General features: G+C 38.8%; 3 non-coding genes across 3 annotated transcripts; 1 reads left to right on the forward strand and 2 right to left on the reverse strand.

Annotated features, from left to right (window-relative positions):
- Window positions 1-1,470: 1,470 nt before the first annotated feature.
- LOC112773655 (small nucleolar RNA R71) lies at window positions 1,471-1,578 on the reverse strand. Its single transcript, XR_003188194.1, has one exon. It is a non-coding gene; the product is annotated as a small nucleolar RNA R71 (small nucleolar RNA).
- Window positions 1,579-11,551: 9,973 nt separating this feature from the next.
- Window positions 11,552-11,659, reverse strand: LOC112774826 (small nucleolar RNA R71). Its single transcript, XR_003189285.1, has one exon. It is a non-coding gene; the product is annotated as a small nucleolar RNA R71 (small nucleolar RNA).
- Window positions 11,660-22,968: 11,309 nt separating this feature from the next.
- On the forward strand, window positions 22,969-23,076 carry LOC112774706 (small nucleolar RNA R71). Its single transcript, XR_003189174.1, has one exon. It is a non-coding gene; the product is annotated as a small nucleolar RNA R71 (small nucleolar RNA).
- The last annotated feature ends 2,494 nt before the right edge of the window (window positions 23,077-25,570 follow it).

Genomic DNA, 25,570 nt, shown 5'->3' on the forward strand with positions numbered 1-25,570 from the left:
TCTAAAAATTTCATGCATTGCATAATTTTCATGTTTTTCAAAAAACAAAAAAAAATATCTTTCCCTTTTTCTCTCATCAAATTCGAAAATTTGAGTTGACTTTTTCAAAAATTTTTAAAATCTAATTGTTTCTCATGAGTCAAATCAAATTTTCAATTTGAAAATCTTATCTTTTTCAAAATATTTTTCAAAAATCTTTTTCTTATTTTTATATCAAATTTTCGAAAATAACATAATCAATTAATGTTTTGATTCAAAAATTTGAAGTTTGTTACTTGCTTGTTAAGAAAGATTCAAACTTTAAATTCTAGAATCATATCTTGTGATTTCTTATGAATCAAATCATTAATTGAGAGTTTAAAAAAAAATCAAATCTTTTTCAAAACTAATTCCTATCATATCTTTTCAAAATATCTTCTTATCCTATCTTTTTCAAAAATTTGATTTCAAAATATCTTTCCTAACCTCCTAACTTCTTATCTTTTCAAAATTTGTTTCAACTAACTAACTAACTTTTTGTTTGTTTCTTAACTTTTTCAAAACTACCTAACTAACTCTCTCTCTCTCTCTAATTTTCGAAAATATCTTCCCTCTTTTTCAAAAATTTCTTTTTAATTAACTAATTATTCTTATTTTTATTTTTAATTTTAAAAATCTTTCGAAAAAATACTAACAATTTTCAAAAACCATTTTTCGAAAATCACTAACTCTTTTTCAAAATAATTTTCGAAAATTATCTCTCCCCCATCTTATTCTATTTATTCATATCCTAACATCTCATCTCACATCTCTGCCATCCTCACAGTTGTGTTTCTTCCATTATATTACATTCTTTGTCTCCCCCTCTTCTTCTACTTACACAGGGATCCCTATACTGTGGTATAAAGGATCTCTATTATTATTATTATTTTTCTGTGCCTTCTTCTTTGTCATATGAGCAGGAGCAAGGATAAGAACATTCTTGTGGAAGCAGATCCAGAACCTGAAAGGACTCTGAAGAGAAAATTAAGAGAAGCTAAATTACAACAATCCAGAGAAAACCTTTCAGAAATTTTCGAACAGGAAGAGGAGATGGCAGCCGAAAATAATAATAATAATGTAAGGAAGATGCTTGGTGACTTTACTGCACCTAATTCCAATTTACATGGAAGAAGCATCTCCATTCCTGCCATTGGAGCAAACAACTTTGAGCTGAAACCTCAATTAGTTTCTCTGATGCAGCAGAACTGCAAGTTTCATGGACTTCCATCTGAAGATCCTTTTCAGTTCTTAACTGAATTCTTGCAGATATGTGATACTGTTAAGACTAATGGAGTAGATCCTGAAGTCTACAGGCTCATGCTTTTCCCTTTTGCTGTAAGAGACAGAGCTAGATTATGGTTGGATTCTCAACCCAAAGATAGCCTGAACTCTTGGGATAAGCTGGTCACGGCTTTCTTAGCCAAGTACTTTCCTCCTCAAAAGCTGAGCAAGCTTAGAGCTGATGTTCAAACCTTCAGACAGAAAGAAGGTGAATCCCTCTATGAAGCTTGGGAAAGATACAAACAGTTGACCAAAAAGTGTCCTTCTGACATGCTTTCTGAATGGACCATCCTGGATATATTCTATGATGGTTTATCTGAGCTATCAAAGATGTCACTGGACACTTCTGCAGGTGGATCCATTCACCTAAAGAAAACGCCTGTAGAAGCTCAAGAACTCATTGACATGGTTGCTAATAACCAGTTCATGTACACTTCTGAAAGGAATCCTGTGAGTAATGGGATGCCTATGAAGAAGGGAGTTCTTAAGGTTGATACTCTGAATGCCATATTGGCTCAGAATAAAATATTGACTCAGCAAGTCAATATGATCTCTCAAAGTCTGCATGGAATGCAAGCTGCATCCAATAGTACTCAAGAGGCATCTTCTGAAGAAGAAGCTTATGATCCTGAGAACCCTGCAATAGCAGAGGTAAATTACTTAGGTGAACCTTATGGAAACACCTATAACTCAACATGGAGAAATCATCCAAATTTCTCATGGAAGGATCAAAAGCCCCAACAAGGCTTTAATAATGGTAGAAGAAACAGGTTTAGTAATAGCAAGCCTTTTCCATCATCAACTCAGCAACAGACAGAGAACTCTGAACAAAATGCTTCTAATTTAGCAAATCTTGTCTCTGATCTATCTAAGGCCACTGTAAGTTTCATGAATGAAACAAGGTCTTCCATTAGAAATCTGGAAGCACAAGTGGACAAGCTGAGTAAAAGGATCACTGAAATCCCTCCTAGTACTCTCCCAAGCAATACAAAAGAGAACCCAAAAGGAGAGTGCAAGGCCATTGACATAAGCAGCATGGCCGAACCTACAAGGGGAGTGGAGGACGTGAATCCCAAGGAGGAAGACCTCCTGGGACGTCCAGTGATCAATAAGGAGCTTCCCTCTAAGGAATCAAATGACTCTGAGGCTCATCTAGAGACCATATAGATTCCATTGAACCTCCTTATGCCCTTCATGAGCTCTGATGAGTATTCCTCTTCTGAAGAGAATGAGGATGTTACTAAAGAGCAAACTGCCAAGTTTCTTGGTGCAATCATGAAGCTGAATGCCAAATTATTTGGCATTGATACTTGGGAAGTTGAACCTCCCTTGTTCATCAATGAACTAAGTGATCTGGATCAACTGACATTGCCTCAAAAGAGACAGGATCCTGGAAAGTTCATAATACCCTGCACCATAGGCACCATGATCTTTAAGGCTCTATGTGACCTTGGTTCAGGAATAAACCTCATGCCCCTCTTTGTAATAGAGAAACTGGGAATCTATAGGGTGCAAGCTGCTAAAATCTCATTAGAGATGGCAGACAGTTCAAGAAAACAGGCTTATGGACAAGTAGAGGATGTGTTAGTAAAGGTTGAAGGCCTTTACATCCCTACTGATTTCATAGTCCTGGATACTGGAAAGGAAGAGGATGAATCCATCATCCTAGGAAGACCTTTCCTGGCCACAACAAGAGCTGTGATTGATGTTGACAGAGGTGAAATAGTCCTTCAATGGAATGAGGACTCCCTTGTGTTTAAAACTCAAGAATCTCCCTCTGCAACCATGGAGAGGAAGCAGAAAAAGCTTCTCTCAAAGCAGAGTCAACCAGAGCCGCCACAGTCAAACTCTAAGTTTGGTGTTGGGAGGCCACAACCAAACTCTAAGTTTGGTGTTGAACTCCCATATCCAAACTCTAAGTTTGGTGTTGGAGAGTCTCAACAAAGCTCTGCACATCTGTGAGGCTCCATGAGAGCCCACTGTCAAGCTATTGACACTAAAGAAGCGCCCCTGGAGGAGCATCTGTCTGGCGTTCAGCGCCAGAACAGAGCATGGTGCTGGCGCTGAACGCCCAAAATGGGCAGCTTCTGGGCGCTGAACGCAAGAACAGGCATGGTTCTGGCGTTCAACGCCAGAAATGGCACACAAATGGGCGTTGAACGCCCAAAACGGCCACCAACCTGGCGCTGAACGCCTAGAGTTGGGTACAAAGGCATTTTTACATGCCTAATGGGTGCAGGGATATAAATCCTTGATTACCTCAGGATCTGTGGACCCCACAGGATCCACTCAGGATCTGTGGACCCCACAGGATCCCCACCTACCTCCACTCACTTCTTCTCACTATTCTCTTTCACACAACCCCATAAACACTCTTCCCCAAAAACCCTTCACCAATCACCTCAAACTCTCTTCCCCATCACCTCTTCACCACTCACATCCATCCACTCTTCCCCATAAACCTACCTCATAAACTCCACCTACCTTCAAAATTCAAAACCAATTTCCCACCCAAACCCACCCATATGGCCGAACCTTAACCCCCCCTCCCTTCCCTATATAAAGACCCCCATTCTTCATCAAATTCACACAACACACCCCTCTACACTCTTCTTGGCCGAAACCACATCTCCCTCTCCCTCTCCATATTTCTTCTTCTTCTTCTTCTATTATTTTGTTTATTGCTTGAGGGCGAGCAATATTCTAAGTTTGGTGTGGTAAAAGCATAACTTTTTTGTTTTTCCATTACCATTGATGGCACCTAAGACCGGAGAATCCTCTAGAAAAGGGAAAGGAAAGACAAAAGCTTCCACATCCGAGTCATGGGAGATGGAAAGGTTCATCTCCAAAGCCCATCAAGACCACTTCTATGATGTTGTGGCCAAGAAGAAGGTGATCCCTGAGGTCCCTTTCAAACTCAAAAGAAATGAGTATCCAGAGATCCGACATGAAATTCAAAGAAGAGGTTGGGAAGTTCTAACAAATCCCTTCCAACAAGTTGGCATCCTAATGGTTCAAGAGTTCTATGCCAATGCATGGATCACCAAGAACCATGATCAAAGTAAGAACCCGGATCCAAAGAACTATGTTACAATGGTTCGGGGGAAATACTTAGATTTTAGTCCGGAGAATGTGAGGTTGGCGTTTAACTTGCCCATGATGCAAGGAGATGAACGCCCCTACACTAGAAGGGTCAACTTTAATCAAAGGTTGGACCAAGTCCTTATGGACATATGTGTAGAAGGAGCTCAATGGAAGATTGACTCCAAAGGCAAGCCGGTTCAACTAAGAAGATTGGACCTCAAGCCTATAGCTAGAGGATGGTTGGAGTTTATTCAATGCTCAATCATTCCCACTAGCAACCGGTCTGAAGTTACTATAGACCGGGCCATCATGATCCATAGCATCATGATTGGAGAAGAGGTGGAAGTTCATGAGATTATACCTCAAGAACTCTACAAGGTGGCTGACAAGTCTTCCACTATGGCAAGGTTAGCCTTTCCTCACCTCATTTGCCACCTATGCAATTCAGCTGGGATTGACATAGAGGGAGATATCCTCATTAAAAAGGACAAGCCCATCACTAAGAAAAAGATGGAGCAAGCAAGAGAGCCCAGTCATGGAGCTCAAGAGGCACAAGAAGCTCATTTCCATGAGATCCCTGAGATGCCTCAAATGCACTTTCCTCCACAAAATTATTGGGAGCAAATCAACACCTCCCTAGGAGAATTGAGTTCCAATATGGGACAACTAAGGGTGGAACATCAAGAGCACTCCATCATGCTTCATGAAATAAGAGAAGATCAAAAAGCGGAGGAGCAACAAAGACAAGGAAGAGACATAGAAGAGCTCAAGGACATCATTGGTTCCTCAAGAAGGAAACGCCACCATCACTAAGGTGGATTCATTCCTTGTTCTTATTTCTCTGTTTTTCGTTTTCTATGTTATGTGCTTATCTATGTTTGTGTCTTCATTACATGATCATTAGTAGTTAGTAACTTTGTCTTAAAGATATGAATGTTCTATGAATCTATCACCTCTCTTAAATGAAAAATGTTTTAATTCAAAAGAACAAGAAGTACATGAGTTTCGAATTTATCCTTGAACGTAGCTTAATTATATTGATGTGGTGACAATGCTTCTTGTTTTCTGAATGTATGCTTGAACAGTGCATATGTCTTTTGAAGTTGTTGTTTAAGAATGTTAAATATGTTGGCTCTTGAAAGAATGATGACTAGGAGACATGTTATTTGATAATCTGAAAAATCATAAAAATGATTCTTGAAGCAAGAAAAAGCAGCAAAGAACAAAGCTTGCAGAAAAAAAATATAAAAAAATAGGCAAAAAAAATAGAAAGAAAAAGAAAAAGCAAGCAGAAAAAGCCAAAAGCTCTTAAAACCAAGAGGCAAGAGCAAAAAGCCAATAACCCTTAAAACCAAAAGGCAAGGGCACATAAAAAGGATCCCAAGGCTTTGAGCATCAGTGGATAGGAGGGCCTAAAGGAATAAAATCCTGGTCTAAGCGGCTAAACCAAGCTGTCCCTAACCATGTGCTTGTAGCGTGTAGGTTTCAAGTGAAAACTTGAGACTGAGCGGTTAAAGTCAAGGTCCAAAGCAAAAACAAGGAGTGTGCTTAAGAACCCTGGACACCTCTAATTGGGGACTTTAGCAAAGCTAAGTCACAATCTGAAAAGGTTCACCCAATTATGTGTCTGTGGCATTTATGTATCCGGTGGTAATACTGGAAAACAAAGTGCTTAGGGCCACGGCCAAGACTCATAAAGAAGCTATGTTCAAGAATCATCATACTGAACTAGGAGAGTCAATAACACTATTCGAAATCTGAAGTTCCTATAGATGCCAATCATTCTGAACCTCAATGGATAAAGTGAGATGCCAAAACTATTCAAGAGGCAAAAAGCTATAAGTCCCGCTCATTTGATTGGAGCTATGTTTCATTGATAGTTTGGAATTTATAGTATATTATCTTCTTTTTATCCTATTTGATTTTCAGTTGCTTGGGGACAAGCAACAATTTATTTGGTGTTGTGATGAGCGGATAATTTATACGCTTTTTGACATTGTTTTTAGTATGTTTTTAGTAGGATCTAGTTACTTTTAGGGATTTTTTCATTAGTTTTTATGTTAAATTCACATTTCTGGACTTTACTATGAGTTTGTGTATTTTTCTATGATTTTAGGTATTTTCTAACTGAAATTGAGGGACTTGAGCAGAAATCAGATTCAGAGGTTGAAGAAGGACTGCTGATGTTGTTGGATTCTGACCTCCCTGCACTCAAAGTGGATTTTCTGGAGCTACAGAAATCGAAATGGCGCGCTTCTAATTGTGTTGGAAAGTAGACATCCAGGGCTTTCCAGCAATATATAATAGTCCATACTTTGGCCAAGAATAAATGACGTAAACTGGCGTTCAACGCCAGCTTTCTGCCCAAATCTGGCGTCCAGCGCCAGAAAAGGTGCCAAAACCAGAGTTGAACGCCCAAACTGGCACAAAAGCTGGCGTTCAACTCCAGAAAGGACCACTACACGTGCAACACTCAAGACCAGCCCAAGCACACACCAAGTGGGCCCAGGAAGTGGATTTATGCATCAATTACTTACTCATGTAAACCCTAGTAGCTAGTTTATTATAAATAGGACCTTTTACTATTGTATTAGGCATCTTTGGATTACCTTATGATCCTTTGATCATGATTTGGGGGCTGGCCATCTCGGCCATGCATGGACCTTTCACTTATGTATTTTTAACGGTAGAGTTTCTACACTCCATAGATTAAGGTGTGGAGCTCTGCTGTTCCTCAAAGATTAATGCAAGTACTACTGTTTTCTATTCAATTCATCTTATTTCGCTTCTAAGATATCCATTCGCACCCAAGAACGTGATGAAGGTGATGATTATGTGTGACGCTCATCACCATCTCCCCTATGAACACGTGCCTGACAAACACTTCCGTTCTACATGAAATAAGCTAGAATGAATATCTCTTAGATCTCTTAACCAGAATCTTCGTGGCGTAAGCTAGAATGATGGCGGCATTCAAGAGAATCCGGAAGGTCTAAACCTTGTCTGTGGTATTCCGAGTAGGATTCAATGATTGAATGACTTTGACGAGCTTCTAACTCGCGATTGCAGGGCGTTAGTGACAGACGCAAAAGGATAGTAAATCCTATTCCAGCATGATCGAGAACCGACAGATGAATAGCCGTGCCGTGACAGGGTGCGTGAGCATATTATTCACTGAGAGGAAAAGATGAAGCCATTGGCAAGGGTGATGCCTCCAGACGATTAGCCGTGCCGTGACAGGGCATTGGATCATTTTCCCGAGAGATGACCGAAAGTAGCCATTGACAGTGGTGATGTATCACATAAAGCCAGCCATGGAAAGGAGTGAGATTGATTGGATGAAGATAGTAGGAAAGCAGAGGTTCAGAGGAACGAAAAGCATCTCCATTCGCTTATCTGAAATTCCTAACTATGATTTACATAAGTATCTCTATCCCTATTCTATTATTTATTATTCAAAAACTCCATGATTATTTTATATCCGCCTGACTGAGATTTGCAAGGTGACCATAGCTTGCTTCATACCAACAATCTCCGTGGGATTCGACCCTTACTCACGTAAGGTATTACTTGGACGACCCAGTGCACTTGCTGGTTAGTTGTATCGAAGTTGTGACAAATTATGAATGTGTAATCACGATTACGCGTACCAAGTTGCTCACGTTCCAGGAATAGTTTGAGCCTGGACATCACAATTTCGTGCACCAATGCACCTCTGAAAGGTTGCAGGTGCATTACACAGAACAAAAGGCATCCTTTTGTAGGTAAACACTCCAGAAGGACATGTGAATTCTATTTTCTCTTGGTCTTGAGGATCTACTACAATTTGGTTGTAACCTGAATAGCCATCCAAAAAGCAGTAATATTCATGACCTGCTAGTCTCTCTAGCATCTGGTCTATGAATGGTAAAGGAAAATGATCCTTCCTGGTGGCTGTATTGAGCCTTCTGTAGTCAATACACATACGCCACCCTGTAACTGTTCTTGTAGGAACCAGTTCATTCTTTTCATTATGAACCACTGTCATTCCTCCCTTTTTAGGGACAACATGGACAGGGCTCACCCAGGGGCTATCAAAAATAGGATAGATAATCCCAGCCTCTAGTAACTTGGTGACCTCTTTCTGCACCACCTCCTTCATGGCGGGATTTAGCCGCCTCTGTCGTTGAACAACTTTTAGAGATTTATTTTGTATCTCATGACATTTCAGATCTGAACTTTGTAATCTCTGACGGCATGAGTCTCTAAACTCCATTGTTGGGGGTGAGGAGCTCTGCTGTGTCTCGATGAATTAATGCAAGTATTTCTGTTTTCTATTCAAATACGCTTGTTCCAATCTAAGATGTTCATTCGCGCTTCATTATGATGAAGGTGACGATCCGTGACACTCATCACCATTCTCAATCCATGAACGTGTGTCTGACAACCACCTCCATTCTACATTAGATTGAATGAGTATCTCTTAGATTCCTTAATCAGAATCTTCGTGGTATAAGCTAGAATCCATTGGCAGCATTCATGAGAATCCAGAAAGTCTAAACCTTGTCTGTGGTATTCCGAGTAGGATTCAGGGATTGGATGACTGTGAGGAGCTTCAAACTCGCGAGTGCTGGGCGTAGTGACAGACGCAAAAGGATAGTAAATCTTATTCCGGTATGATCGAGAACCTACAGATGATTAGCCGTGCGGTGACAGCGCATCTGGACCATTTTCACTGAGAGGACGGATGGTAGCCATTGACAATGGTGATCCACCAACATACAGCTTGCCATAGGAGGAACATGCGTGTGTGAACAAGAAGACAGAGGAAAGCAGAGATTCAGAAGACAAAGCATCTCCAAAACTCCAATATATTCTCCATTACTGCATAACAAGTCACCTTTAATTCATGCTCTCTTGTTCATTTGCAAGTCAACTGATAACCACAAATTAATATCCTGACTAAGAGTTGCAAGATAACCATAGCTTGCTTCAGACCAACAATCTCCGTGGGATCGACCCTTACTCATGTAAGGTATTACTTGGACGACACAGGGCACTTGCTGGTTAGTGGTACGAGTTGTGAAAAGTGTGATTCACAATTCGTGCACCAAGTTTTTGGTGCCGTTGCTGGGGATTGTTCGAGCTTGGATATCTGACGGTTCATCGTGTTGCTCAGATTAGGTAATTTTCTTCTTATTTTATTTTCAAAAAGTTTTCAAAAATTTTTCAAAAATGTTTTCTTCTTTTTCGTTTTTCCCAATTAATATTCGAAAAAAAAATATTTTCAAAAAATAAAATATATTTTTCTTCAGAATTTTTAAGAATGAATTCTAGTGTTTCATGATGATTTGTTGAATCCTGGCTGACTGTAAAGCCATGTCTAAATTCCTTTGGACTGAGGATTCAACTAATCACTTCAATGCATGTAATAGCATACTAAAGCTTGGCTGGCTATTAAGCCATGTCTAACCCTCAGATTGGAGCTTTAGACTGAGAGTGCAAGATTCCTGGAATTCATATTAAAAATTTTGGAATCTTTATTTTTTTTTTCACATTAATTTTCGAAAAAAATTAAAAAAAAATTATAAAATCATAAAAATCAAAAATATTTTGTGTTTCTTGTTTGAGTCTTGAGTCAATTTTTAAGTTTGGTGTCAATTGTATTTTTCTAAAAAATTTGTTTTTCTCTTTCATCATAAAAAATTCAAAAATAAAAAAAATATCTTTCCTTTTTTCTCTCATAAATTTCAAAAATTTGGATTGACTTTTTTCAAAAATTTTTAAAATTCAATTATTTCTTATGAGTCAAATCAAATTTTCAATTTAAAAATCTTATCTTTTTCAAAATCTTTTTCAAAAATCAAATCTTTTTCATTTTTCTTATTTATTTTCGAAAATTTTAAAAATCTTTTTCTTAATTTCACATCATATTTTCTAAAATATCATCAACAATTAATGTTTTGATTCAAAAATTTCATGTTTGTTACTTACTTGTTAAGAAAGATTCAAACTTTAAGTTCTAGAATCACATCTTGTGATTTCTTGTGAATCAAGTCATTAATTGTGATTTTAAAAATCAAATCTTTTTCAAAACTAATTTCAATCATATCTTTTCAAAAATATCTTTTTATCTTATCTTTTTCAAATACCTTTTCTAACTTCTTATCTTCTTATCTTTTAAAAATTGAATTTCAAATCTCTTTCAACAAACCACTTAACTTTTTATTTGATTCTTATCTTTAGTAAAACTGTCCAACTAACTTTTTACCTTTAATTTTCGAAAATCCCTTCCCTCTTTTTCAAAATTTCTTTTTAATTAACTAATTATTTCAATTTTTGATTTTAATTTTATTTCATTCCTAATTTTTGAAAACTACTAACCTTTTTCAAAAACTATTTTCGAAATTTAACTTTAAAATTTAATTTTTATTTTTCGAATTTTCTCACCTCCCTTATTCTTCTATTTATTTATTCATTTACTAACACTTCTCTTCATCTCATATCTCTGCTCCCCTCACCCTTGTGTTTGGATTCTCCTCCCTTCTCTTTCTTTACATTACATTCTTTTCTTCTTCTACTCACACAAAGGAATCTCTATACTGTGACATAGAGGATTTCATATTTTCTTGGTTATTCCCTTCTTTGTCATATAAGCAGGAGCAAGGACAAGAACATTCTTGTTGAAGCAGATCCTGAACCTGAAAGGACTCTGTAAAGGAAACTAAGAGAAGCTAAAATACAACAATCCAGAGACAACCTTACAGGAATTTTTGAACAAGAAGAGGATATGGCAGCCAAAAATAATAATAATGCAAGGAGGATACTTGGTGACTTTACTACACCTAATTCCAATTTACATGGAAGAAGCATCTCCATTCTTGCCATTGGAGCAAACAATTTTGAGCTGAAACCTCAATTAGTTTCTCTTATGCAACAAAACTGTAAGTTTCATGGACTTCCATCTAAAGATCCTTTTCATTTCTTAACTGAATTCTTGCAGTTCTGTGATACTGTTAAGACTAATGGAGTAGATCCTGAAGTCTACAGGCTCATGCTTTTCCCTTTTGCTGTAAGAGACAGAGCTAGAATATGGTTAGACTCTCAACCTAAGGATAGCCTGAACTCTTGGGATAAGCTGGTCAAGGATTTCTTAGCCAAGTTCTTTCCTCCTCAAAAGCTTAGTAAGCTTAGAGTGGATGTTCAAACCTTCAGACAGAAAGAAGGTGAATCCCTCTATGAAGCTTGTGAGAGATACAAGGAACTGACCAAAAAGTGTCCTTTTGACATGCTTTCATAATGGACCATCCTGGATATATTCTATGATGGTCTGTCTGAATTAGCTAAGATATCATTGGATACTTCTGCAGGTGGATCCATTCACCTAAAAAAAACGCCTGCAGAAGCTCAAGAACTCATTGACATGGTTGCTAATAACCAGTTCATGTACACTTCTGAGAGGAATCCTGTGAGTAATGGGACGCCTCAAAAGAAGGGAGTTCTTGAAATTGATACTCTGAATGCCATATTGGCTCAGAATAAAATATTGACTCAGCAAGTCAATATGATTTCTCAGAGTCTGAATGGAATGCAAGCTGCATCCAACAGTACTCAAGAGGCATCTTTTGAAGAAGAAGCTCATGATCCTGAGAACCCTGCAATAGCAGAGGGGAATTACATGGGTGAACCATATGGAAACACTTATAATCCCTCATGGAGAAATCACCCAAATCTCTCATGGAAGGATCAACAAAAGCCTCAACAAGGCTTTAATAATGGTGTAAGAAACAGGTTTAGCAATAGCAAGCCTTTTCCATCATCCACTCAGCAACAGATAGAGAACTCTGAACAAAATACCTCTAATTTAGCAAACTTAGTCTCTGATCTATCTAAGGCCACTCTGAGTTTCATGAATGAAACAAGGTCCTCCATTAGAAATTTGGAGGCACAAGTGGGCCAGCTGAGTAAAAAGATCACTGAAACCCCTCCTAATGCTCTCCCAAGCAATACAGAAGAAAATCCAAAAGGAGAGTGCAAGGCCATTGATATAACCATCATGGCCGAATCCAAGAAGGAAGGGGAGGACGTGAATCCCAAGGAGGAAGACCTCCTGGGACGTCCAGTGATCAACAAGGAGTTTCCCTTTGAGGAACCAAAGGACTCTGAGGCTCATCTAGAGACCATAGAGATCCCATTAAACCTCCTTACGCCCTTCATGAGCTCTGATGAGTATTCTTCTTCTGAAGAGAATGAGGATGTTACTGAAGAGCAAGTTGCCAAGTTCCTTGGTGCAATCATGAAGTTGAATGCCAACTTATTTGGTAAAGAGACTTGGGGAGATGAACCTCCCCTGTTCACCAATGAACTAAATGCATTGGATCAACTGAGATTTCCTTAGAAGAAACAGGATCCTGGAAAGTTTCTAATACCTTGTACCATAGGCACCATGACCTTTGAGAAGGCTCTATGTGACCTTGGGTCAAGAATAAACCTCATGCCACTCTCTGCAATGGAGAAACTGGGAATCTTTGAGGTGCAAGCTGCTAGAATCTCATTAGAGATGGCAGACAATTCAAGAAAAGAGACTTATGGACAGGTAGAGGACGTGTTAGTAAAGGTTGAAGGCCTTTACATCCTTGCTGATTTCATAATCCTAGATACTGGGAAGGATGAGGATGAATCCATCATCCTTGGAAGACCCTTCCTAGCCATAGCAAGAGTTGTGATTGATGTTGACAGAGGTGAACTGGTCCTTCAATTGAATGAGGACTCTCTTGTGTTTAAAACTCAAGGTCATCCCTCTGTAAATATGGAAAAGAGGCACAGTAAGCCTCTCTCAGTACAGAGTCAACTAAAGCCCCCACAGTCAAACTCTAAGTTTGGTGTTGGGAGGCCTCAGCCAAACTCTAAGTTTAGTGTTAAACTCCCCTATCCAAACTCTAAGTTTGGTGTTGGGAGTCTATAAAATTGACCTGATCACCTGTGTAGCTCCATGAGAGCCCACTGTCAAGCTATTGACATTAAAGAAGCGCTTGTTGGGAGGCAACCCAATTTTTTTATTTATCTAATTTTATTTTTATTTTATTGTTCTTTCATTTTTTTATTAGGTTCATGATCATGTGGAGTCACAAAATAAATAGAAGAATAAAAAACAGCAGAAGAAAAATCACACCCTAGAGGAAGGGCTTACTGGCGTTTAAACGCCAGTAAGGAGCATCTGGCTGGCATTTAACGCCAGAAGAGAGCATAGATCTGGCGTTGAACACCCAAAACAAGCAGCATCCTGGCGTTCAGATGCCAGGAATGCACACTGAGGAAAGCTGGCGCTGAACGCCAGAAACAAGCATAGAACTGGCATTCAATGCCAGAAACATGCTGCATCTGGGCGCTGAATGCCCAGAACAAGCATCAATTCGGCGTTTAAACGCCAGAATTGCATGCAAAGGCATTTTACATGCCTAATTGGTGCAGGGATGTAAATCCTTGACACCTCAGGATCTGTGGACCCCACAGAATCATCTCAGCATCTGTGGACCCCACAGGATCCCCACATACCTCCACTCATACTCTTCCCTCTTCTCAATGTTCATCCTCTCTTCCCAATAAACACCTTTCCCTAAAACCCTTCACCAATCAAATCAAGCTCTCTTCCCTACTACCCCTTCACCACTCACATCCATCCACTCTTCCCCATAAACCTACCTCATAAACCCCACCTACCTTCAAAATTCAAAATCACTTTCCCACCCAAACCCACCCTAAATGGCCGAACCTAACCCCTCTCCCTCCACTATATAAACCACTCCATTCTTCTTCATTTTTCACACAACAAAACCCTCTCATCCCCTTCTTGGCCGAGACACAACCCTCTCTCCCTCTCTTCTATTTCTTCTAATTCTTCTTCTTCTTTTCTTTCTTCTCTTGCTCGAGGGCGAGCAATATTCTAAGTTTGGTGTGGTAAAAGCATAAAGCTTTTTGTTTTTCCATTATCATTGATGGCACCTAAGACCGGAGAATCCTCTAGAAAAGGGAAAGGGAAGACAAAAGCTTCCACCTCCGAGTCATGGAAGATGGAAAGATTCATCTCCAAAGCCCATCAAGACCACTTCTATGATGTTGTGGCCAAGAAGAAGGTGATCCCCGAGGTCCCTTTCAAACTCAAGAAAAATGAGTATCCAGAGATCCGACATGAGATCCATAGAAGAGGTTGGGAAGTTCTAACAAACCCCATCCAACAAGTCGGAATTCTAATGGTTCAAGAGTTCTATGCTAATGCATGGATCATTAGGAACCATGATCAAAGTAAAAACCCGAACCCAAAGAATTATCTCACTATGGTTCGGGGGAATTACTTAGATTTTAGTCCGAAAAATGTGAGGTTGGCGTTCAACTTGCCAATGATAGAAGAGAACGCATGCCCCTACACAAGGAGGGTCAACTTTGATCAAAGGTTGGACCAAGTCCTCATGGACATATGTGTGGAAGGAGCTCAATGGAAGATTGACTCAAAAGGCAAACCGGTTCAACTAAGAAGATTGGACCTTAAGCCTGTAGCTAGAGGATGGTTGGAGTTCATTCAACGCTCAATCATTCCCACTAGCAACCAGTCTGAAGTTACTATAGACCGGGCCATCATGATCCATAGCATCATGATTGGAGAAAAGGTGGAAGTTCATGAGATTATACCTCAAGAACTCTACAACGTGGCTGACAAGTCCTCCACTATGGCAAGGTTAGCTTTTCCTCACCTCATTTGCCATCTATGCAATTCGGCTGGGATTGACATAGAGGGAGATATCCTCATTGATGAGGACAAGCCCATCACTAAGAAAAGGATGGAGCAAACAAGAGAGCCTATTCATGGATCTCAAGAGACGCATGAAGAAGCTCATCACCAAGAAATCCCTGAGATGCCTCAAGGGATGCACTTTCCTCCACCGAATTTTTGGGAGCAAATCAACACCTCCCTAGGAGAATTAAGTTCCAACATGGGACAACTAAGGGTGAAACATCAAGAGCACTCAATCATCCTCTATGAAATTATAGAAGATCAAAGAGCTATGAGGGAGGAGCAACAAAGACAAGGAAGAGACATAGAAGAGCTCAAGGACATCATTGGTTCCTCAAGAAGAAAATGCCACCATCACTAAGGTGGACTCATTCCTTGTTCTCAAATTTTCTGTTTTTCGTTTTCTTTATGTTAAGTGCTTATCTATGTTAGTGTCTTATTACATGATCATTAGTATTTAGTAACTTTGCCTTAAAGTAGTGAATATGAATCCATCACCTCTCTTAAATGAAAAATGTTTTAATTCAAAAGAACAAGAAGTGCATGAGTTTCGAATTTATCCCTGAACTTAGTTTAATTATATTGATGTGGTGACAATACTTTTTGTTTTTTGTATGAATGCTTGAACAGTGCATATGTCTTTTGAAGTTGTTGTTTATGAATGTTAAATATGTTGGCTCTTGAAAGAATGATGACAAGGAGACATGTTATTTGATAATCTGAAAAATCATAAAAATGATTCTTGAAGCAAGAAAAAGCAGTGAATACAAAGCTTGCATAAAAAATGGCGAAAAAAATAGAAAGAAAAAGAAAAAGCAAGCAGAAAAAGCCAATAGCCCTTAAAACCAAAAGGCAAGGGTAAATAAAAAGGATCCCAAGGCTTTGAGCATCAGTGGATAGGAGGGCCTAAAGGAATAAAATCTTGGCCTAAGCGGCTAAACCAAGCTGTCGCTAACCATGTGCTTGTGGCGTGAAGGTGTCAAGTGAAAACTTGAGACTGAGCGGTTAAAGTCAAGGTCCAAAGCAAAAGAAGAGTGTGCTTAAGAACCCTGGACACCTCTAATTGGGGACTTTAGCAAAGCTGAGTCACAATCTAAAAAGGTTCACCCAGTTATGTGTCTGTGGCATTTATGTATCCGGTGGTAATACTGGAAAACAAAGTGCTTAGGGCCACGGCCAAGACTCATAAAGTAGCTGTGTTCAAGAATCAACATACTGATAATGGCTCCCTGGTAATGGCTCCAGAAACTTGGTGCTCTAATCTTAATTCATGATTTGTCACAACTTCGATACAACTAACCAGCAAGTGCACTGGGTCGTCCAAGTTATAAAACCTTACGTGAGTAAGGGTCGATCCCACGGAGATTGTCGGCTTGAAGCAAGCTATGGTCACCTTGTAAATCTCAGTCAGGCGGATATCAAATGGTTATGGAGTTTTCGAATAATAATAATAAATAAACAGAAAATAAAGATAGAAATACTTATGTAATTCATTGGTGAGAATTTCAGATAAGTGTATAGAGATGCTTTCGTTCCTCTGAACCTCTGCTTTCCTGCTGTCTTCATCCAATCCTTCCTACTCCTTTCCATGGCAAGCTTTATATAGGGCATCACCGTTGTCAATGGCTACATCCCATCCTCTCTGTGAAAAAGGTCCAAATGCTCTGTCACGGCATGGCTAATCATCTGGAGGTTCTCGATCATACTGGAATAGGGTTCACCCTCCTTTTGCGTCTGTCACTACACCCAGCACTCGCGAGTTTGAAGTTTGTCACAGCTATCCCTTCCCAGATCCTACTCGGAATACCACAGACAAGGTTTAGACTTTCCGGATCTTAGGAATGGCCATCCATGGGTTCTAACTTATACCATGAAGATTTTAATATCTCGGACTCGGTCCTCTGTATTAGATATCTAAGAGATACTCATTCTTGCTTATCTGCATATAGAACGGAAGTGTTTGTCAGGCACGCGTTCATAAGTGAGAATGATGATGAGCGTCACATAATCATCACATTCATCATGTTCTTGGGTGCGAATGGATATCTTAGAAGCGGAATAAGTTGAATTGAATATAAAACAGTAGTACTTTGCATTAAATCATGAGGAACAGCAAAGCTCCACACCTTAATCTATGGAGTGCAGAAACTCTACCGTTGAAAAATACATAAGTGAAAGGTTCAGACCTGGCCGAATGGCCAGCCCCGATGATCTAAGAACTAGACATCCCAAGATGTCAAATACAATAGTAAAAAGTCCTATTTATACTAAACTAGTTACTAGGGTTTACAGAAGTAAGTAATTGATGCATAAATCCACTTCCGGGGCCCACTTGGTGTGTGCTTGGGCTGAGCTTGAAGTTTACACGTGCAGAGGCTTCTTTCGGAGTTGAACGCCAAGTTGTAATGTGTTTTTGGTGTTCAACTCTGGTTCGTGATGTGTTTCTGGCGTTTAACTCCAGACTGCAGCGTAGAACTGGCGTTCAACGCCCTTTTGCGTCTTCTAAACGTGAGCAAAGTGTGGACTATTATATATTGCTGGAAAGCCCTGGATGTTTATTTTCCAACGCCGTTGAGAGCGCACCATTTGGAGTTCTGTAGCTCCAGAAAATCCACTTTGAGTGCAGGGAGGTCAGAATCCAACAACATCAGCAGTCCTTCTTCAACCTCTGAATCTGATTTTTGCTCAAGTCCCTCAATTTCAGCCAGAAAATACCTGAAATCGCAGAAAAACATACAAACTCATAGTAAAGTCCAGAAATATGAATTTAACATAAAAACTAATAAAAACATCCCTAAAAGTAACTAGATCCTACTAAAAACATACTAAAAATAATGCCAAAAAGCGTATAAATTATCTGCTCATCACAACACCAAACTTAAAATGTTGCTTGTCCCCAAGCAACTGAAAATCAAATAGGATAAAAAGAAGAGAATATACTATAAATTCCAAACTATCAATGAAACATAGCTCCAATCAGATGAGCGGGACTTGTAGCTTTTTGCCTCTTGAATAGTTTTGGCATCTCACTTTATCCATTGAGGTTCAGAATGATTGGCATCTATAGGAACTCAGAGTTCAGATAGTGTTAGTGATTCTCCTAGTTTAGTATGTTGATTCGTGAACACAGCTACTTTATGAGTCTTGGCCGTGGCCCTAAGCACTTTGTTTTCCAGTATTACCACCAGATACATAAATGCCACAGACACATAACTGGGTGAACCTTTTCAGATTGTGACTCAGCTTTCTAAAGTCCCCAATTAGAGGTATCCAGGGTTCTTAAGCACACTCTTCTTTCGCTTTGGACCTTGACTTTAACTGCTCAGTCTCAAGTTTTCACTTGACACCTTCACGCCACAAGCACATGGTTAGGGACAGCTTGGTTTAGCCGCTTAGGCCATGATTTTATTCCTTTAGGCCCTCCTATCCACTGATGCTCAAAGCATTGGGATCCTTTTTATTTACCCTTGCCTTTTGGTTTTAAGAGCTTTTGGCTTTTTCTGCTTGCTTTTTTTTTTCTATTTATTTTTTTTTTGCCATTTTTTTTTCTGCAAGCTTTGTATTCACTGCTTTTTCTTGCTTCAAGAATCATTTTTATGATTTTTCAGATTATCAAATAACATGTCTCCTTGTCATTATTCTTTCAAGAGCCAACATATTTAACATTCATAAACAACAACTTCAAAAGACATATGCACTGTTCAAGCATTCATTCAGAAAACAAAAAGTATTGTCACCACATCAATATAATTAAACTAAGTTCAGGGATAAATTTGAAATTCATGTACTTCTTGTTCTTTTGAATTAAAACATTTTTCATTTAAGAGAGGTGATGGATTCATATTCACTACTTTAAGGCAAAGTTACTAAATACTAATGATCATGTAATAAGACACTAACATAGATAAGCACTTAACATAAAGAAAATGAAAAACAGAAAATTTGAGAACAAGGAATGAGTTCACCTTAGTGATGGTGGCGTTTTCTTCTTGAGGAACCAATGATGTCCTTGAGCTCTTCTATGTCTCTTCCTTGTCTTTGTTGCTCCTCCCTCATAGCTCTTTGATCTTCTCTAATTTCATGGAGGATGATTGAGTGCTCTTGATGTTCCACCCTTAGTTGTCCCATGTTGGAACTTAATTCTCCTAGGGAGGTGTTGATTTGCTCCCAAAAATTCTATGGAGGAAAGTACATCCCTTGAGGCATCTCAGGGATTTCTTGGTGATGAGCTTCTTCATGCGTCTCTTGAGATCCATGAATAGGCTCTCTTGTTTGCTCCATCCTTTTCTTAGTGATGGGCTTGTCCTCATCAATGAGGATATCTCCCTCTATGTCAATCCTAGCCGAATTGCATAGATGGCAAATGATGTGAGGAAAAGCTAACCTTGCCATAGTGGAGGACTTGTCAGCCACCTTGTAGAGTTCTTGAGGTATAATCTCATGAACTTCCACCTCTTCTCCAATCATGATGCTATGGATCATGATGGCCCGGTCTATAGTAACTTCAGACTGGTTGCTAGTGGGAATGATTGAGCGTTGAATGAACTCCAACCATCCTCTAGCTACAGGCTTAAGATCCAATCTTCTTAGTTGAATCGGTTTGCCTTTTGAGTCAATCTTCTATTGAGCTCCTTCCACACATATGTCCATGAGGACTTGGTCCAACTATTGATCAAAGTTGACCCTCCTTGTGTAGGGGCGTGCGTTCTCTTCCATCATTGGCAAGTTGAACGCCAACCTCACATTTTCCGGACTAAAATCTAAGTAATTCCCCCGAACCATAGTGAGATAATTCTTTGGGTTCGGGTTCTTACTTTGATCATGGTTCCTAGTGATCCATGCATTAGCATAGAACTCTTGAACCATTAGAATTCCGACTTGTTGGATGGGGTTTGTTAGAACTTCCCAACCTCTTCTATGGATCTCATGTCGGATCTCCGGATACTCATTTTTCTTGAGTTTGAAAGGGACCTCGGGGATCACCTTCTTCTTGGCCACAACATCATAGAAGTGGTCTTGATGGGCTTTGGAGATGAATCTTTCCATCTTCCATGACTCGGAGGTGGAAGCTTTTGTCTTCCCTTTCCCTTTTCTAGAGGATTCTCCGGTCTTAGGTGCCATCAATTGTAATGGAAAAACAAAAAGCTTTATGCTTTTACCACACCAAACTTAGAATATTGCTCGCCCTCGAGCAAGAGAAGAAAGAAAAGAAGAAGAAGAAGAAATGGAAGAGAGGGAGAGAGGGTTGTGTCTCGGCCAAGAAGGGGATGAGAGGGTTTTGTTGTGTGAAAAATGAAGAAGAATGGAGTGGTTTATATAGTGGAGGGAGAGGGGTTAGGTTCGGCCATTTAGGGTGGGTTTGGGTGGGAAAGTGATTTTGAATTTCGAAGGTAGGTGGGGTTTATGAGGTAGGTTTATGGGGAAGAGTGGATGGATGTGAGTGGTGAAGGGGTAGTAGGGAAGAGAGCTTGATTTGATTGGTGAAGAGTTTTGGGGAAAGGTGTTTATTGGGAAGAGAGGATGAACATTGAGAAGAGGGAAGAGTAGGAGTGGAGGTAGGTGAGGATCCTGTGGGGTCCACAGATGCTGAGATGATTCTGTGGGGTCTACAGATCCTGAGGTGTCAAGGATTTACATCCCTGCACCAATTAGGCATGTAAAATGCCTTTGCATGCAATTCTGGCGTTTAAACGCCAAATTGATGCTTGTTCTGGGCGTTCAGCACCCAGATGCAGCATGTTTCTGGCGTTGAACGCCAGTTCTATGCTTGTTTCTGGCGTTCAGTGCCAGCTTTCCTCAGTGTGCATTCCTGGCGTCTGAACGCCAGGATGCTGCTTGTTTTGTGCATTCAACGCCAGATCCATGCTCTGTTCTGGCGTTGAACGCCAGCCAGATGCTCCTTACTGGAGTTTAAACGCCAGTAAGCCTTTCCTCTAGGGTGTGATTTTTCTTCTACTGTTTTTTGTTTTTCTATTTATTTTGTGACTCCACATGATCATGAACCTAATAAAAAATGAAAGAACAATAAAATAAAAATAAAATTAGATAAATAAAAAAATTGGGTTGCCTCCCAACAAGCGCTTCTTTAATGTCAATAGCTTGACAGTGGTCTCTCATGGAGCCACACAGGTGATCAGGTCAATTTTATAGACTCCCAACACCAAACTTAGAGTTTGGATAGGGGAGTTCAACACCAAACTTAGAGTTTGGCTGAGGCCTCCCAACACCAAACTTAGAGTTTGACTGTGGGTGCTTTAGTTGACTCTGTACCGAGAGAGGCTTACTGTGCCTCTTCTCCATGTTTACAGAGGGATGACCTTGAGTTTTAAACACAAGGGAGTCCTTATTCAATTGAAGGACTAGTTCACCTCTGTCAACATCAATCACAGCTCTTGCTGTGGCTAGGAAGGGTCTTCCAAGGATGATGGATTCATCCTCATCCTTCCCAGTATCTAGGATTATGAAATTAGCAGGGATGTAAAGGCCTTCAACCTTTACTAACACGTCCTCTACCTGTCCATAAGCCTCTTTTCTTGAATTGTCTGCCATCTCTAATGAGATTCTAGCAGCTTGCACCTCAAAGATTCCAGTTTCTCCATTACAGAGAGTGGCATGAGGTTTATTCTTGACCCAAGGTCACATAGAGCCTTCTCAAAGGTCATGGTGCCTATGGTACAATGTATTAGGAACTTTCCAGGATCCTGTTTCTTCTGAGGCAATCTCAGTTGATCCAATGCATTTAGTTCATTGGTGAACAGGGGAGGTTCATCTCCCCAAGTCTCTTTACCAAATAAGTTGGCATTCAACTTCATGATTGCACCAAGGAACTTGGCAACTTGCTCTTCAGTAACATCCTCATTCTCTTCAGAAGAAGAATACTCATCAGAGCTCATGAAGGGCGTAAGGAGGTTTAATGGGATCTCTATGGTCTCTAGATGAGCCTCAGAGTCCTTTGGTTCCTCAAAGGGAAACTCCTTGTTGATCACTGGACGTCCCAGGAGGTCTTCCTCCTTGGGATTCACGTCCTCCCCTTCCTTCTTGGATTCGGCCATGATGGTTATATCAATGGCCTTGCACTCTCCTTTTGGATTTTCTTCTGTATTGCTTGGGAGAGCATTAGGAGGGGTTTCAGTGATCTTCTTACTCAGCTGGCCCACTTGTGCCTCCAAATTTCTAATGGAGGACCTTGTTTCATTCATGAAACTCAGAGTGGCCTTAGATAGATCAGAGACTAAGTTTGCTAAATTAGAGGTATTTTGTTCAGAGTTCTCTGTCTATTGCTGAGTGGATGATGGAAAAGACTTGCTATTGCTAAACCTGTTTCTTCCACCATTATTAAAGCCTTGTTGAGGCTTTTGTTGATCCTTCCATGAGAGATTTGGGTGATTTCTCCATGAGGGATTATAGGTGTTTCCATATGGTTCACCCATGTAATTCACCTCTGCTATTGCAGGGTTCTCAGGATCATGAGCTTCTTCTTCAAAAGATGCCTCTTGAGTACTGTTGGATGCAGCTTGCATTCCATTCAGACTCTGAGAAATCATATTGACTTGCTGAGTCAATATTTTATTCTGAGCCAATATGGCATTCAGAGTATCAATTTCAAGAACTCCCTTCTTCTGAGGCGTCCCATTACTCACAGGATTCCTCTCTGAAGTGTACATGAACTGGTTATTAGCAACCATGTCAATGAGTTCTTGAGCTTCTGTAGGCGTTTTCTTTAGGTGAATGGATCCACCTGCAGAAGTATCCAATGACATCTTAGCTAATTCAGACAGACCATCATAGAATATATCCAGGATGGTCCATTCTGAAAGCATGTCAGAAGGACAGTTTTTGGTCAGTTCCTTATATCTCTCCCAAGCTTCATAGAGGGATTCACCTTCTTTCTGTCTGAAGGTTTGAACATCCACTCTAAGCTTACTCAGCTTTTGAGGAGGAAAGAACTTGGCTAAGAAAGCCTTGACCAGCTTATCCCAAGAGTTCAGGCTATCCTTAGGTTGAGAGTCCAACCATATTCTAGCTCTGTCTCTTACAGCAAAAGGGAAAAGCATGAGCCTGTAGACTTCAGGATCTACTCCATTAGTCTTAACAGTATCACAAATCTGCAAGAATTCAGTTAAGAACTGAAAAGGATCTTCAGATGGAAGTCCATGAACTTGCAGTTTTATTGCATCAGAGAAACTAATTGAGGTTTCAGCTCAAAATTGTTTGCTCCAATGGCAGGAATGGAGATGCTTCTTCCATGTAAATTGGAATTAGGTGCAGTAAAGTCACCAAGCATCCTCCTTGCATTATTATTATTTTCGGCTATCATATCCTCTTCTTGTTCGAAAATTCCTGTAAGGTTGTCTCTGGATTGTTGTATTTTAGCTTCTCTTAGTTTCCTTTTCAGAGTCCTTTCAGGTTCAGGATCTGCTTCAACAAGAATGTTCTTGTCCTTACTCCTGCTCATATGAAAAAGAAAGGAATAACAAAGAAAACATGGAATCCTTTATGTCACAGTATAGAGATTCCTTTGTGTGAGTAGAAGAAGAAAAGAATGTAATGTAAAGAAAGAGAAAGGAGGAGAATCCAAACACAAGGGTGAGGGGAGCAGAGATATGAGATGAAGAAAAGTGTTAGTAAATGAATAAATAAATAGAAGAAGAAGGGAGGTGAGAAAATTCGAAAAATAAAAATTAAACTTTAAAGTTAAATTTCGAAAATAGTTTTTGAAAAAGGTTAGTAGTTTTCGAAAATTAGGAATGAAATAAAATTAAAATCAAAAATTAAAATAATTAGTTAATTAAAAAGAAATTTTGAAAAAGAGGGAAGAGATTTTCGAAAATTAAAGGTAAAAAGTTAGTTGGGCAGTTTTAGTAAAGATAAGAATCAAATAAAAAGTTAAGTGGTTAGTTGAAAGAGATTTGAAATTCAATTTTTAAAAGATAAGAAGATAAGAAGTTAGAAAAGGTATTTGAAAAAGATAAGATAAAAAGATATTTTTGAAAACATATGATTGAAATTAGTTTTGAAAAAGATTTGATTTTTAAAATCACAATTAATGACTTGATTCACAAGAAATCACAAGATATGATTCTAGAACTTAAAGTTTGAATCTTTCTTAACAAGTAAGTAACAAACTTGAAATTTTTGAATCAAAACCTTAATTGTTGATGATATTTTCGAAAATATGATGTAAAATTAAGAAAAATATTTTTTAAAAATATTTTTAAAATTTTCGAAAATAAATAAGAAAAATGAAAAAGATTTTAAAAAAGATAAGATTTTTAAATTGAAAATTTGATTTGACTCATAAGAAACAATTGAATTTTAAAAATTTTTGAAAAAAATAAGTCAATCCAAATTTTAGAAATTTATGAGAGAAAAAAGGAAAGATATTTTTTTGATTTTTGAATTTTTTATGATGAAAGAGAAAAACAAAAAAATTGACTCACAACATGAAAATTATAAATCAAAACACATGATGCATGCAAGAACACTATGAATGTCAAGATGAACACCAAGAACACTTTGAATGTCAAGATGAACATCAAGAACTTATTTTTGAAAAATTTTCAAGAAAAGAAAACATGCAAGACACCAAACTTAGAAATTTTTCATGCATAGACACTATGAATGCAAGAATGTATATGAAAAACAAGAAAAGACACAAAACACGAAAATATGAAGATCAAACAAGAAGACTGGCCAAGAACAACTTGAAGATCATGAAGAACACTATGAATGCATGAATTTTCGAAAAATGCATAAATTTTTTAGAAAAAATGCAATTGACACCAAACTTAAAAATTGACTCAAGACTCAAACAAGAAACACAAAATATTTTTGATTTTTATGATTTTATAAATTTTTTTAAATTTTTTTCGAAAATTAATGTGAAAAAGAAAAATAAAGATTCCAAAATTTTTAATATGAACTCCAGGAATCTTGCACTCTCAGTCTAAAGCTCCAATCTGAGGGTTAGACATGGCTTAATAGCCAGCCAAGCTTTAGTATGCTATTACATGCATTGAAGTGATTAGTTGAATCCTCAGTCCAAAGGAATTTAGACATGGCTTTACAGCCAGCCAGGATTCAACATCTCATGAAACACTAGAATTCATTCTTAAAATTCTGAAGAAAAATATATTTATTTTTATTTTTTTTCGAATATTAATTGGAAAAACGAAAAAGAAGAAAATATTTTTGAAAACTTTTGAAAATAAAATAAGAAGAAAATTACCCAATTGAGCAACACGATGAACCGTCAGTTGTAAACTCGAACAATCCCCGGCAACGGCGCCAAAAACTTGGTGCACGAATTGTGATCCTTATCTCCAAAACTTGTGCTCAATCAATCAAATTTCACAACTTCGATACAATAACCAGCAAGTGCACGGATCGCCAATAATAAAACTTACATGATAAGGT

The sequence above is a fragment of the Arachis hypogaea genome, chromosome 18 (assembly GCF_003086295.3).
Source record: "Arachis hypogaea cultivar Tifrunner chromosome 18, arahy.Tifrunner.gnm2.J5K5, whole genome shotgun sequence".
In the NCBI taxonomy this organism is placed as follows: Eukaryota; Viridiplantae; Streptophyta; class Magnoliopsida; order Fabales; family Fabaceae; genus Arachis; species Arachis hypogaea.